A 15,149-nucleotide genomic window follows, 5' to 3' on the forward strand; every position below is an offset into this window, starting at 1 on the left:
AATCATTGGATAAACATGCAGCAGAACAGTCGCCAAACATAGAAGGTAAAAATAAACTTTAGTATAAATAGGATTTAGTTCCACTTTACTTTATAAATATAGGATAATTTTTCTGTGCACAGTAACTGGTATTCAAAGTTCATTCAGATTCCACACCTAGGGGCCTATTTATTAACAAGAGGTGGTAACGATTTTTTAATACAGAGATAAAAATAAATCGGTTAATGTCACACTTTATCAATAAGATCTCGCCAAGGCAGCTAAATGATACTTTCCTGGAGTGATAAGGATACATTAATAAACAAAAAGTAGAAAAACAAAACAATAAATAAATAAATATATATAATACAAACAATAATTAAAACCTATTTCCCAATGAAAAAATGTTTTATTCAGATAATAAAGCAATTTTTAAATTAATTTTCTTCTGTCATCACCATCTTTAGACAGAGATAACAGAGAAGTATTGTTGCGGTACATATAACGTAACGATCCAGGCCAGTGGGGGCTATTGGATGGTACTCCCTTGACGTAAGAGGCCCTAACGCCAATAGGATATGCACCCTTTTATAAATAAAACACTATAGTCAATTTACATTTATACATAAACCCCATGGGTTTTGTACGCAGTTCTGTACGCAGAAAATTTCAGGGACAGTTACGCTGCAGAATTCAGTTTATAATCTAGTTTTTAGAGCCTGGGACACAAGGAGACAAAGTGACTTCACAAGGGGCTGACGCTGTGATCTGAATCACCGTCTCTGGGAATTCTCTCTGTATCATTGTTACACAGTCAGTGCAATTAACCGTTGCGTTACTTTTCTCCGTTAATAGACTACTTCACATAATATTTCACAGAAATTAATGTCATTTAGCACCAGCCCTTCAGCACTTCTTACATCTGTTATCAGTGCGGTAAAAGGCGGTAACAATGATCTTGAACTTTCGCCAATTGCAAGCAACCTGCATTTTTTTTTCAAACAAATATTGTTCCACATCCCTAACACCATACTTGACTACTTTCTCCTTGCTTTTTTTCGGGAGAGGGGCGTGACTGGAGCGCAGGAGGGGTAGCGAAGCGCAGCAAAACGCGTCATTTTGGCACCACCCCCGCGACGGAAATCACATTTTTCGCGGGAGGCGGGACCAAAATGAGACGATCCACCGCGAATAGTGTCATTTTGGGGTGCCAGTAGCGGGATGCGGGAGATTTGCCAGCTCTCCTGGGAGTCCGTGACACTGAGCCGAATTTCGGGAGTCTCCCGGATATTCTGGGAGAGTTGGCAAGTATGCCTTACACTGACATCACTGATGCCACAAACAAGCAATTTATTGTAGTCAAACCGATATTTTTCATTTTGCAAAGGAACAAAAGAAAAATTTGTGCAAAGTTCAGGAAAAGTGTAAAATAAGGTAAAATTCTAAAAACACCCCAAAAGTCAAATAAAAATACTAAAATGCAATCAAAGCAATTTGCAAATGACCACAGTGGTTTACTGTGTTAGCTTGCTCCAGCATGTAAAATGTCTACTAATGCTACTTTCCACGAAAAAAAATCTGCACAATAAAATAAAATAAAAAATAACAGAGAGATAGGCAGTTCTAGCACCGTAAAAAGGCTTTTAAGTGAGTACCAGAATGTTTAATTGAATCCAAGAGGAAATAACAAAACAAGTGTCTAGCACATACTTGCCAACTCTCCCTGAATGTCAGGGAGACTCCCTGAAATAGGGGTGATCTCTCTCACTCCCTGAAGAGTCTGGCATTCTCCCTGATGCTGATCCAGTACAAGACGTGGTTGGCTTCGCCATCTGTGGCATGATGACACGGTTCAGAAATTGTGTCCTATGTCCATGTTGATGCCTATGTAGGTGGCCATTTTCATGGAGACCAAGATTTAAACAAAGACTGACAAGTAAGACAACATGACTTCAGTAATGGAGACAGAAATGTAAAAGACACTTCAGTCTCTCAGTCTCTAGAGATTCATTAGCTGCTTTTCTTTAACGCATAGTTGCCTACTTTCCCGGAATGTCCTGGAGACTCCCACCTTTCTGGGAGACCTCCCGGGCTCCCAGGAGAGCAGGGCAACCTCCCGGTTCTCGCCCCCGCAATAGATAAGTGGTGGGGCTTAATGATGCAAATATCACGTCATCTTAGCTCCACCCCTTGCTGTAATTGGTCAAAATTTTGACAATCATTAAGGGGCGGGCCAAAATTCTGAAATTCATTAAAACCCACCCACCCTCGCACACCCACCTCTCCCTGGATCTCCCTGAAGCCAATGAGGAAATGTTGGCAAGTATTGTCTAGCAGATGGTTGCATCATTGATAAGGGGTTTAGCAAGGAAAGGCAGTCTAAACGTGGCATACAAAAGTGAATAAAATGAAGCAAGCATAGCGTTGGGTTGACCAGGTAGCTAAGTGTTACAATAGTCAAGGTGGGAAGTAATGATGGCATGTATTAGTACTTAAGTAGTATTGTCAGGTTTAGTTAACTGCAGCCAGCCAATTTATCACGTGAAATGGTAGAAAACTTGACAAGAACTACAAGTAAAGCAGCTACACAGAATCTGGCTAGTATCTAGTGGAATTTAGGCAAATAAGTTTCAGTTTGCAGATAAATGCCGTCTGTGACACTAAGGGTCTACGGAGAATGAGCTATAAACATTGCTTGTGTGTGGCGGAATGACGTGATATTATGTGTACAGAACAAACGTTAGCTGCTGCCAAGAGCAAGTGGTCAAAATTAGATTGGTCTATAAATCTGTGAGCACTGAAAAATGCTAACGACAAATCCTGCATCATAACAAAAAGACAGAGCACATTATAATGTACTTTAACCAGACCAGCTTGGTGAGTTTTGTCCTAAGCATGGTTCACTGGAAGCAATCGTTCCATTTTGGCATATTTTAATAGACCACATAGAACAGGTTTATTTCTGGACAGATATGTCTCTGTTTTGATAGAATATTGTAATGAACAGATTTCCATTTTAAGCACATTATATTGGAAATCAATCAAAAATATGAAAAAAGCATTAATTGTTTCTGCCCAAAATGAGAACAGGCACGTCAACTGCTACTTCTCTTAATTATAATACAAAAATATGTGTGCTTAACATAATGTTTATATGGCTTGAGGCATCAACCACTGGCGTCAATTTCTTGTGTAGCACTAATGTTTTTACAACTAGTGCAACGCGCAAAGATGGCTCCGAATATAGAAACTACCAATGACCTCATACCCCCCCCCCCCCCCCCCTGGAGTTCTTACGAGTTCAGGAACATTTGGGTTTTCTGAATGCTGCCTGCTTCATTCAATGCAACGCAACTTAAACAAATAGGAGGTCAACAAAGTCACCTCCCAAACCCAAATAAAACAGCTGCACCTCAAATGTGTGGTTCCACGCTCGTTTGAACTTTTAAAATGTAAATCAAACGCCAATGTGTATCCAGCCTTATGTAACAGACACAAGATTATAGACTTTATTCTAATTTTGTTTAGCCTTGTTTTTTATTTTAAATAATGTTTTAATTATTACTTTTTTAACAAGAAGAAACCTAGTTAAGTTAAAGAACAACCGATGGGTCTCCCCTATTGTGAATACTAAAACATCCATTTTAAACTGGGTTTAAAAGTAGCTGAGATTTCATCATCATCATCATCTATTTATATAGTGCCACTAATTCCGCAACGCTGTACAGAGAACTCACTCACATCAGCCCCTGCCCCATTGGAGCTTACAATCTAAATTCCCTAATATATACACAGACAGACCGAGAGAGACTAAAGCAAATTTAATAGCAGCCAATTAGCCTACTAATATGTTTTTGGAGTATGGGTGGAAACCGGAGCACCTGGAGGAAATCCACGCAAACATGGGAAGAACACACAAACTCCACACAGATATGGCCATGGTCGGGAATCAAACTCATGACCCCAGTGCTGTGAGGTAGAACTGCTAACCACTGAGCCACCGTGAGATTTATACTGGTTCCACTAGTCCTGATGTGCATGGAAGAAACTATTCCAGACCTCCTTATTGAACTTCTAGGCAGTCACTGACAAACCTGGTCCAGTTATAGTTGTGTCTTTACAGGATGTTTATATACACAATATGGACAAAAGTATTTGGCCACAACTGCTAATTATTGAATTTAGGTGTTTCAATCAGACCTGTTGCCAGAGGTGTATAAAATCAAGCACCTAGCCATGCAGTCTCCATTTGCAAACATTTGTGATACAAAATGGGTTGGTCTGAAGAGCTAGGGGACGTCAAGCATGGTACTGTGATAGGATGCTACCTTTGGAATAAGACGGTTCGTGAAATTTCATCTCTGCTGGATATTCCACGGTCAACTGTAAGTGATATTATTAGAAAGCGGAAGTGTTTAGTAACAACAGCAACTCAGCCATGAAGCAGAAGACCACGTAAAATCACACAGTGGGGTCAACGACTGCTAAGGCGCATGGTGCGTAAACGTCGCCAACGTTCTGCTGATTCCATAGCTGAAGAGTTCAGAGCTTCCACTGGCATTAATGTAAGCACAAAAACTGTGCTTAATGGAATAGGATCCATGACTGAGCAGCTGCATGCCAGCATCACATTACCAAGACCAATGCCAAGGATTAGATGGAGTGGTGTAAAGCACAACGACACTGGACTGTGGAGCAGTGGAAACGTGTTCTGTGGAGTGATGAATCACGCTTCTCTGTTTGGCAGTCAGGTGGGCGAGTCCAGGTTTGGTGGAAAGAGCCGGGGCAATTTACACCATTTTGGCCCTGCCCCTGCATCAAATCCGTCATTTTAGTCGCTGGGCGGTGCCAAAATGATGAGTGCTGAGAACGAAGGGGCGTCCCCTTGTTTCCAGTGGGACACTATAGATGATTTGGTTAGAGCCAAAATATGCTAATTTCATGGAATGTCTAGAAAGATTTTGGGGATGATAATAAAAGGAGGACTATCCACAGAACTTTGGTGATTAGGGCTTCCATCACAGAGTTCAGGATTCATCTATAGATCACAAAATAAAGTGATCTTGGGGGGCAGGTCCACTAAATGTGGAGGAAAGACCTCCTGTGTCTGCAATTCCTCCAATAGTTCAGGTCAGTTGATGAGAACATTTTATGTAGCTTATCAGGTGTGTAATACAAATGATAAAACACTTTATATACAGCTTCTTTAATCAGTGTGGATATTGAGGAGCGAGACGTATGCTCTCTGATCTCCTGCCATCACTCCTCTTCAGGTGGTGGTGCCAGATCCGATTCTCTCATTTACATCTACAGTGGGGACCAGATATAATGCCTACAAGCACATTGTAGATCATGGAAATAATGCCTCGTCCAAGAGGGGTTTGCAGACAAAGGTTTTCAAATGGGGCAGATGGGCAAAAGCGTCACAAGAAGGGAGAGAGTGGGCAAGGAGCTGGAGTTGGAAGACTTCAAAAAGTTTTGGGTCCAGCAAAGGGAATCTTTGTTTGTTGGATAACTTCTAACAGAGCAGGGGTGGGTATTATCAGCAAGTATGTCTTTAATGCGGAGTTTGACACTTCTTTGTTATGTGTTTGGCTCTGTTTTGGGGTAGCACGGTGGCTCAGTGGTTAGCACTTCTACCTCACAGCACTGAGGTCATGAGTTCAATAGCTGACCATGGCCTTATCTGTGTGGAGTTTGTGTGTTCTCCCTGTGTTTCCGGGTGCTCTGGTTTCCTCCCACACTCCAAAAACATACTGGTAGGTTAATTGGCTGCTAACAAATTGACCCTTGTCTGTGTGTGTATTTATGTATATTAGGGAATTTACACTGTAAGCTGCAATGGGGCAGGGACTGACGTGAGTTCTCTGTACAGGGCCGCGGAATTAGTGGCGCTATATAAATAGCTGCTGATGATGATGATTATCTAATCATAAAGAACTGCTTATGTCTGGACCCTGAACTGAGAACCCTGCAAGAGTGGCAAGTATTAGAATTTACCCTACAAATACGTGTATCTAATAAACAATTACATAAAGGAGTTAAATGTGAATACTAAACTCGTTTGTGTCTATTATATTCAAATAACAAAAACAACAACAACAAAGTCTATAACGGTGTGTTTATTTACACACAACATATAATTATGCAATACTTGACAAGCATTAACAAAGAAAAACCTAAAAAACACATTGACGGTCGTTCTTTGCACTTCAGTATGTGATTGCAATAGTCATGCATAATTATAAAACTATTGCAAATTCCTAAGCACCCGCTTGGAATGCAATGCCAAGTTTAATGGCTGAACATTGAAGATCCAACGTATGTTGCTTTGTGTGACTGCATCTGTAATGTGCCATAGCAGAACGAGAAAAAAAAAAAGCGTTCAGCCTTTCTTAAACTCACATCAAGCTCTCCTGGGACCGTCAAGCCAGCAAACAGCTTTAATTGCTAACGTTAGTGGGAAGTTTTAGCTGGTGACCAAAAAAAAAAAATGCAGCGCTCAACTTTACCCTCGCCCATGAACTGTAACTATCTCTTGTGTACACGCGCTGGCTGCTTAAAAGTTTAAAGAGCTAACAAAATGTTTTAACGAGATACAAATCTCAGAGATCATTAATCAATATGCTCAATGTTATTTGTGATAATTCATCATGACATGATATTAATGGGTTACAGTACCCTTCAGAGGTGAGATTAATGCAAATGAGCAGCCACAATTAACTTTACTGCTCCCTACTCACAGGAATGGACAGATGATTATAAATGACAACTATATGTCAATTACAATATCCAATAAAATGAAGCTTAGAGGGCAATCTGTCTAGTTTTATAGCCACTGCTTGACATAGAGAAATCAGACTGCGCCCACCACTGTCACACCACGGTCTATACTTATATTTATATATACACACACGGATCTGTATATAGCAATGTATATAGCAATCATTCTGTTAACAAATACTGTGCAGTTTGGAGCCTAAAAGATAAACACATGAAAATGCAGCCTGGAAACAAGAGGTCACCGAAATAATTTGAATGTCCCTTTAGCCTTTCACCTCAATCATCACAAATGGCGAAGACTGGCTCCCGTTAATTTTACAATGTATTAATTTTATGTTTAACCAATTTTCTTTCCCTTCGATACAGCGCAAGCACAGCTGACAAAGACATTTGTGAGACCAGTTCCTACGGTGCGATCGCTGATTGGTGACAGGTCACTACCCTCTTCGAAGTGCGTTGGCTCCTGGTTCCCTTGTGAGGGGGATCCCTTGACCTGCCGTGTGCTGGCATGTTATTGTCAGTCCAGGGGAGGCGTGGTCACTGATGCCAGATTTAGCACCGACCAATCGTAAAGGACTTTGGTCCTGGGACCAGTGCCGGATGGCCAGACAATGTTCGGTTATTGCTAATGGTTGTGCTGATTCGCAATTTGCCTTCTCCACCACCATTTATATTCAATAAACTGTGACCTATTAATTTGGCAACAAACTTTAGTGTAATTTCTTTATTGTAGTATTTAGCATTTATGACATAAAGTGAATTTTGTGGGTTTATAGCACGAAAGTGAAACATCTCCAATTTGCAGTTTATTATTCAAGCATTATCCATCTGCAGCTAAATCAACCAACAGTGCCTTTTACATATAACTATACCCACTATGACATTAGCTTCAACTGTAAGTTCAAATTCTTAATTTTCATTGATAACCCCAATCATTTGGGCATATTCCACGTGCCTTGATCTGCCAATACCCTGCATTGCACACATTCCTTGCTCATTTTCCACTAGATCACACCCATTTTGACCTCCAAAAACTGGAACTGTCTGTGTAAAAATCAGGAATGTATAGAATCAAGCAGTTAGGAGTAAAGCTGGGTACACACTACAGAAATTTCGACCAACTTTTTCTGCAGAGCGATTTTACATGCGATCAATGTTCCGATCGCTCGGTCCATGGACTGCATACACACTAGCCTTGTTTAGGATGATAAAGGGAAGAGCGGACGTCCCTTTAGCGACTTTCTACAGCCATGTTGTCGTGAGCAATGACTGCAATTTCGTACTCACTGTTGTGGATCGGTCGGAAGTTAACCACGATGCCGCATAAAAATCCAATCAAAGTTGGTCAGATTAGCAGGCATGTTATAAAATGCATTAGGAAGATATATCGGTCTGTGTCCAAGATTATATTGTGAGCGCCGTAACAAGTTTCAGTGGATCTGGCCGATCAGCTTTGGCGTCGCTCCGGTCCTATTTCCCCCAATATGCCCACCTTTAGGAACTTAATCCTGTAAGCTTGGTGTTTAGTCCGAGCATCAAGTCAGTGTGTGTTCTACCACGTTAACCACCCCAAAAAAAGATATAAAAAAAATAAAAAATTAAACACCTCTTTAACCCCTTAATGCCAAGGTAATCAATTGTTTATTACTCTGCAAAGCTGTCCACACTCTTGTGAGTGCCGAAGTGTTAAGTACAATATTAAAAACCTTACCAGTGAACGTTGAATTTATTTGTTATTTTGTTCTCTCCGAAGAATATCTAACAGCTACAGATTGTTTCATTCTAAGAGGTCACTTGCTCTTTCGAAAAAGTAAATAAATGTGAAGGAGGAATATTTAAAAACGAACAGACGTGTGAGTGAGTGAGAGGAATGTGTTGGAGGCACCACTTGAACTACACTAATTTGGCCGGGACAGGAATCTAGTAACAGACTGACTTATTTCAAGGGGAACCTCATGCACTATTAATGCAGACGGCTAGCTCTATTTATAAAAAAAAACAAAAAAAAAAACACAAAAGTGTATATATAAATTATGTGATTTGCTAATCAAATCACAAATTGTAGACTGGATGAAATAAATCCTTTTTTTTTTTTTTTTTCAAAACATCCATTTAATTGCAGTTTGGCACCAACAAATATACATCAAAATGATTGTATATCCCCTGACAGGAAGCTCCATACTTCCACACACTGTTATAGCCCTCTGTAGAGAAACCCAAAACTGCTGACAGCCTTGAACACCACTACAACAATATTACGGTGCTTGGCAGAGAAGCACCCTTGCGGCAGGGAAAAAAAAAAAGTTGTAATTTTGACTGTCAATTCACATTACACTGGATATTATTTCACTGTATACACTCGGAAAAAAAAAAAGCCTTATACAAATCATAAATAGGGCTATAGATCTATTAGCAGCCACCTTTTCCTAACCAAAATAATAACATAGAGATACTCAACAAAAACAACTTCTGGGGGATTATTCTAAATGCGCTTGAGACATACAAATTTCCCCCATACCAGCGGTGTGGCGAAAGGCCCCTGGGCCAAATTTGAAAGGGGCCCAGTCTACATTTATTTTGCTACATGTATTTTAAAAAAAGCTACCATATAATTCACCCCTTACACCAATAATATTGCAGCTCAATTGCTCAATTATCTCCCCTCAGGACTCTGAATTCCTTACTTTCTTTTTACTGGATATCCCACATTGAATACCATGTTGTTTTTTGTTTTGCCAGCTAAAAATCATTTTAAGAGCTCATATTATAGGTTACTTGCTATCCCCCTTCAGATTGTGACTCTCCCTTCTATAGTCACCATCTACAAAAGTATTAACACCAGAAGTTGTGCATATATATATATATATATATATATATATATATATATATATATATATATATATATATATATATATATACATACACACACATACATACATACATACATACATACACACACACATACAGGGCTATTTTGTCATAGAACGATCAGAATGGCATTTTCAAAGTTTAATTAACTTTTTAGCATTTCATTATTTTTTCTCCGCGGTGCTGCTACAGTGCAGCACCGCATCTTAGAGACGAGAGGAGCCGCGATCAAGCAGAGAAGCGAGAAACGAAGCATAGAAGGTAAGTACAGATTACAGAAAGTGGGGGAGGGGGGCGCAGAAAGAGAGGGCTACAGAAAAATGAGGGGGCAGAAAGAGGACTACAGAAAAATGAAGGGGGCAGAAAGAGAGGGCTACAGAAAAATAAAGGGGGCAGAAAGAGGGCTACAGAAAAACGAGGGGGGGCAGAAAGAGAGGGCTACAGAAAAACGAGGGGGGCAGAAAGAGAGGGCTACAGAAAAACGAGGGGGCAAAAAGAGGGCTACAGAAAAATTAAGGGGGCAGAAAGAGAGGGTTACAGAAAAACGAGGGGGGCAGAAAGAGAGAGCTACAGAAAAACGAGGGGGGGCAGAAAGAGGGCTACAGAAAAACGAGGGGGGCAGAAAGAGAGGGCTACAGAAAAATAGAGGGGGCAGAAAGAGGGCTACAGAAAAACGAAGGGGGCAGAAAGAGAGGACTACAGAAAAACGAGGGGGCAGAAAGAGGTGAGTTCCGACACCTTTTGTGGAACTTTAGAGGTGGCGATATGGGAAATGTAATGGGAATGCAAGTGAATGGAATTTTATAGTTTTACAATGACGGCAGTAGAAGTTGTGGTACGGCATACCACCATATACCAGCCCCCTTCCACCACTGCGTGTATATATCGCCTATAGCTTGCAAGCAGGGCCCTCTTACCTCTCACCTGTCTGTATTACCCAGTCTTGTTTTATTACTGTGTTTCTTCCCAATTGTAAAGTGCTATGTAATTTGATGGCGCTATATAAATAATTGTTGGTGATATATATAAGCATGGCAGCCTAATGTACTCAGGGTTGGTGGTAAGCTATTGACATAATTACTGCTCTCCCCCGAATGCCCGGGAGGCTACCAAATAACGCTGAGTCCCCCTGGAATCCCCAGGAGAGTAGACCACCCTCTTGGATCCCACTTGTCTTTCTTGTGAATGGGCAGAGCCTCGATGACAAGATTAGTGTCATCAAGCAACATCTCCAATGAGCAAGGACACGTTTCCCATTATCTTGCCGCAGTGGGTGGGGCCTTATTATGTCAGTCTCGTCATCATGACCCAGGTCCCTGCATTTCTCCCTTTGACATTTCATTTGGGAACTCCCGAAGGGGATGTCCAAATGATCATGAGGAAATGATTTCTCCACCGATAGTTTCTTCATTTCCTGACTACCCTCAGTGACTATCACCCTCAGGAAAATATACATGAAGAGAACTTAAAGAAAACACACAATAATTATTTTATGGATACAATGTCACATTTTATAAAAAAAAAAAAAAATTCTTCCATTTTTAACATTCCTTGAAGTTTTAGCAGCTTTCATTTAATGAAATTAGAATTTTACTCTGAGGTATAAAAGTATAATGCGCAATGTCATCTTCTCCTTGTCTAAACCTTTTTCCCCTGTAAAAAGTTCATATAATGGTACATTAAAAACCAAAATCTTCAATTCTATTGCAAGGTCTAACTTACAAATAGAATCTATTTCCATAACCGAGGTAGAATGCACAGTGGCCCACGGATACAGAATGGGAAATTATCTTCATTTGAGGGAACACAAACTTTCCTAACCATCCTTGATCATGTTAATAGTTAACGCATCTACGAGAACGACGGCAATATTTTGGCGCCGTGGGGCAGGTCCTCTATTGTTAATTACAGGCTATTCACAGCCCAGAAGAGGGACGAATGGTAAGCTTGCCCAGTATGCTGACTCCATACTGAGCATTGAGGCAGTGGGTGTGATTAACATATTGGTCAGTCTGTTTTGCATACTAGACGGGCTACTTAGCAACCTGATTGTGTGAACAGTATTGTGTGGAATGGGCATGTCAACAATACAAATACTTTATGCCACCTTGAGGGACATGTGAACCTTAATACAACTTCCCCGTTTTCTAACTATCAACACCCTCCACCGGTCTAGCAAAATGAACACCCATTGTTTAGAAGGAGGAGTAGAGACCTTTTGGTGCAGGAGCCAGCCCCCGGTGAGAGAGTCAACAGGTATATAATAGGTCTCTGGCCCCAGAATGGACAGGAACCACAGCCACATTGACAACAGTCAAACCACATCTCCTACCCTGGCTGATTGAATACCAAGGACAGCTCGAGTTTTCCAGGGCTGAAATATATCTGCAGCTCTTCCTGTCAGTTTGGCGGAGGAGAGTGCCCAAATAATGCTCTTCACTGGGGAGAGGAGTAGACAACTCCTTTAACAAGGTAGGTCTTGTCCTCTATGACACTGTTCCTGTTGAATGTACACTATAAATAATCAGAATTACTGTAACATTGATTTATTATAATGTATAATATATTCTGCTGTTGTGTATCTGGCCTTGCTGTATTAGACAAGTTTTGTTATATTGCTATAATAATTGTGTTCCCTATATACATGTGCAACTATGGCAAATATAAAAGTGAACTGTGCATTGCGAGTGTAGTTATTTCGATATTATTACAATGTAAATGTTAATATGAATTCCTTGAGGGAATAGCTGCCGGCACTGGGAGCAAAACTGAACATATCGACTTATAAACTGTACTTTTCAGGCCAAGCAGGTGAGATTATTACTTTAGTGAACTCCACGGAGATCTGCAGAACATTGCCCCGTGCTAACAATTATTTCCATATCTACATACGGAGATTAGAAGCCAAATATAACCCCAAGATTGCATTTATTTTTAGCACAATTCTGAACATAAGCAGTTTTTTTTAGGGAGCTCCATCCTTGCATTGTTTCCCCTGGGAAAGTATTTTAATAATAAACTTGTTTCTCCCCACAACCCTCCGGGTCGGAAAAGAAGCCCTGATAATTAGACAAAGGAAAGAGTTTATATTTTTTTGTACAAAAAGTTCCAAGATAGTTTACATGTCATAGCCAAGAAACTACAAGAAATTCAAACTTTCCCTAATGAATATATGAAATGCAAAGAAATTAGGCTGAGATAAAGAACACCGCACACAAAATATAAAAAAAAAAAGACGTTCTCGTTGTCAACAAAAAAAAACAACAACAAAAAAACAACACTCTACCGTTTGCTGACCAGACCAGATTTAACAAGGGTCACAAATGAATGCAGAGTAAGTTTCCCGCTGTGACACATTAATAATAAGTTCCGTATCCCATCTATCCCTGGCCATGAATATGTAATGTTATAAAATGAGTCCTTTTTACACGACACAACCTCAGACATGTATAAATAAAGACTATCCATCACAAGTGTGTGAAAAATTAATGAGGGTGGAGGCACTAGAAAAAGTTACTTCCTGAAAGATAAGGTCAGAACAAGTTTATTTGGTAAAAATAAATAAAAATAAAATAGCATATTTTTTTCAAGTGTGCGACAGTAATTTTTAATAATTTACCCTTTAGATTATTTACTGCATAAGGAAAATATAAGAACACTAAGAATCCAGTAACAAGTGGACAAAACAGTAAAGAAAACAATAATAAAGTAATTCAGAACCTATTCAGTTCTACTGAACCCGAATTATGTGGTCCCAAGTCTACATAAAGCAAATATTTCCACCATGATCTCTCGCTCTCTTTCCACTGCATCTAGTTGCCATGTTAGGAGGGAGGTGCTCTGAGCAGACACAGACTGACTGACATTTAGTCAGTCTTGCTTTGAAGAAATGCATTGTGGGGACTGGTGAATACATGCACAGGACAGGACATGTGGAGTCAGTGCATTAACTGAAAAGCCTGCAGGGTCAACTTATTGCCGTGCATCACATCTAATCAGGACACTAGCGTCTATTTATTATTAGAACCTCAATCGTGGAGATAAGCTTGAATTTGTTTTTTTTTTAATCGCCCAAAAATCAGTTGGTTATTGTCAAGACAACTAAGCAATAATCAGCTGCCCTGGTGATACTAGTCAGGGGCGGTGTTTTTGTACATTTGAGCTCTCCGATCCACTTATGTGGAGAAAATATTAATGGATTTCATTTATTTTAATCACTAAATAGTTTTAAAACACATTAATGGGTTGCAAAAATAATTTAATATAAGAAAGCATTTTTTCTTGTTTTTCTTGTTTTATCACCATCCTTTAATCCCGGTAACCACCTCTCTTGTATTGGGCAAAGCGAAAACCATCCTTAATGCCAAAGCTAGGGCTCTGCACTTTGTTAAATATGCCCCACTGTCATAAAGATGTGGGGAGGGGCTTCAGTAGCCTATAGCGGGAGAGCCTTCAGTAGCCTATAGCAGGAGAGCCTTCAGTAGCCTATAGTGGGAGGGCCTTCAGTAATCTATAGCGGGAGGGCATTCAGTACCCTATAGCGGGAGAGCCTTCAGTAGCCTATAGCGGGAGAGCCTTCAGTAGCCTATAGCGGGAGAGCCTTCAGTAGCCTATAGCGGGAGGGCCTTCAGTAGCCTATAGCGGGAGGGCCTTCAGTAGCCTATAGCGGGAGGGCCTTCAGTAGCCTATAGCGGGAGGGCCTTCAGTAGTCTATAGCGGGAGGGCCTTCAGTAGTCTATAGCGGGAGGGCCTTCAGTAGTCTATAGCGGGAGGGCCTTCAGTAGTCTATAGCGGGAGGGCCTTCAATCGCCTGCGTTGGGAGGGGCATCAATTGGCTGCGGTGGCAGGGGCTTCAATTGGCTGCAGTGGCAGGGGCTTCAATTGGCTGCGGTGGCAGGGGCTTCAATTGGCTGCGGTGGCAGGGGCTTCAATTGGCTGCGGTGGCAGGGGCTTCAGTTGTCTGTGGTGGGAGGGGCTTCAGCTGTCTGTGGTGGGAGGGGCTTCAGTTGTCTGTAGAGGGAGTGGCCACAGTTGTTATAGTGGAGTGAGGAGGTGACACATTCCTATTTTACTGTGTTGCTGTAGAATGCCATGTTAACACACATTGTATTTTACCTTCCTGCTTCATATCTGAATATTTCAATTCTGGAGTTGAGTGGTAATTTCTTTATAATGAAGAGGAGTCTGATGCTGGCAGTAAAAGGGGTAACATAATTTGAATCACAATATTTATACTAACAATTGGAACATATTGTATTGCAGCATTATACTGTTTACAATAAAATGAATGGATGTAGCCATTACATATGCACCATAGAATGGGCACAAAATTGAGACCTTGAAGCTTTGGTCTGGGGCTTCCACACCCAGTGCCCCCAGATATCAGCTGTATTGGGACACTCTGAGAGTCCATGCTCCCAGTTATATGAATTAGGGAAGTAAAGCTAATACACAAATGACATCTACCTCTAAAGAACATTCCATGTGATGGGCAAGGTCACAAAATACAAAGGGTCAAG

The 15,149-nt window shown here is 40.7% G+C and overlaps 1 protein-coding gene across 1 annotated transcript in view; it reads right to left on the reverse strand.

Annotated features, from left to right (window-relative positions):
• WWOX (WW domain containing oxidoreductase) overlaps positions 1 to 15,149 on the reverse strand; it is an 820,606-nt gene that overhangs the window by 694,702 nt on the left and 110,755 nt on the right. The window lies entirely within an intron of this gene.

Source organism: Mixophyes fleayi, chromosome 10 (genome assembly GCF_038048845.1).
Source record: "Mixophyes fleayi isolate aMixFle1 chromosome 10, aMixFle1.hap1, whole genome shotgun sequence".
In the NCBI taxonomy this organism is placed as follows: domain Eukaryota; kingdom Metazoa; phylum Chordata; class Amphibia; order Anura; family Limnodynastidae; genus Mixophyes; species Mixophyes fleayi.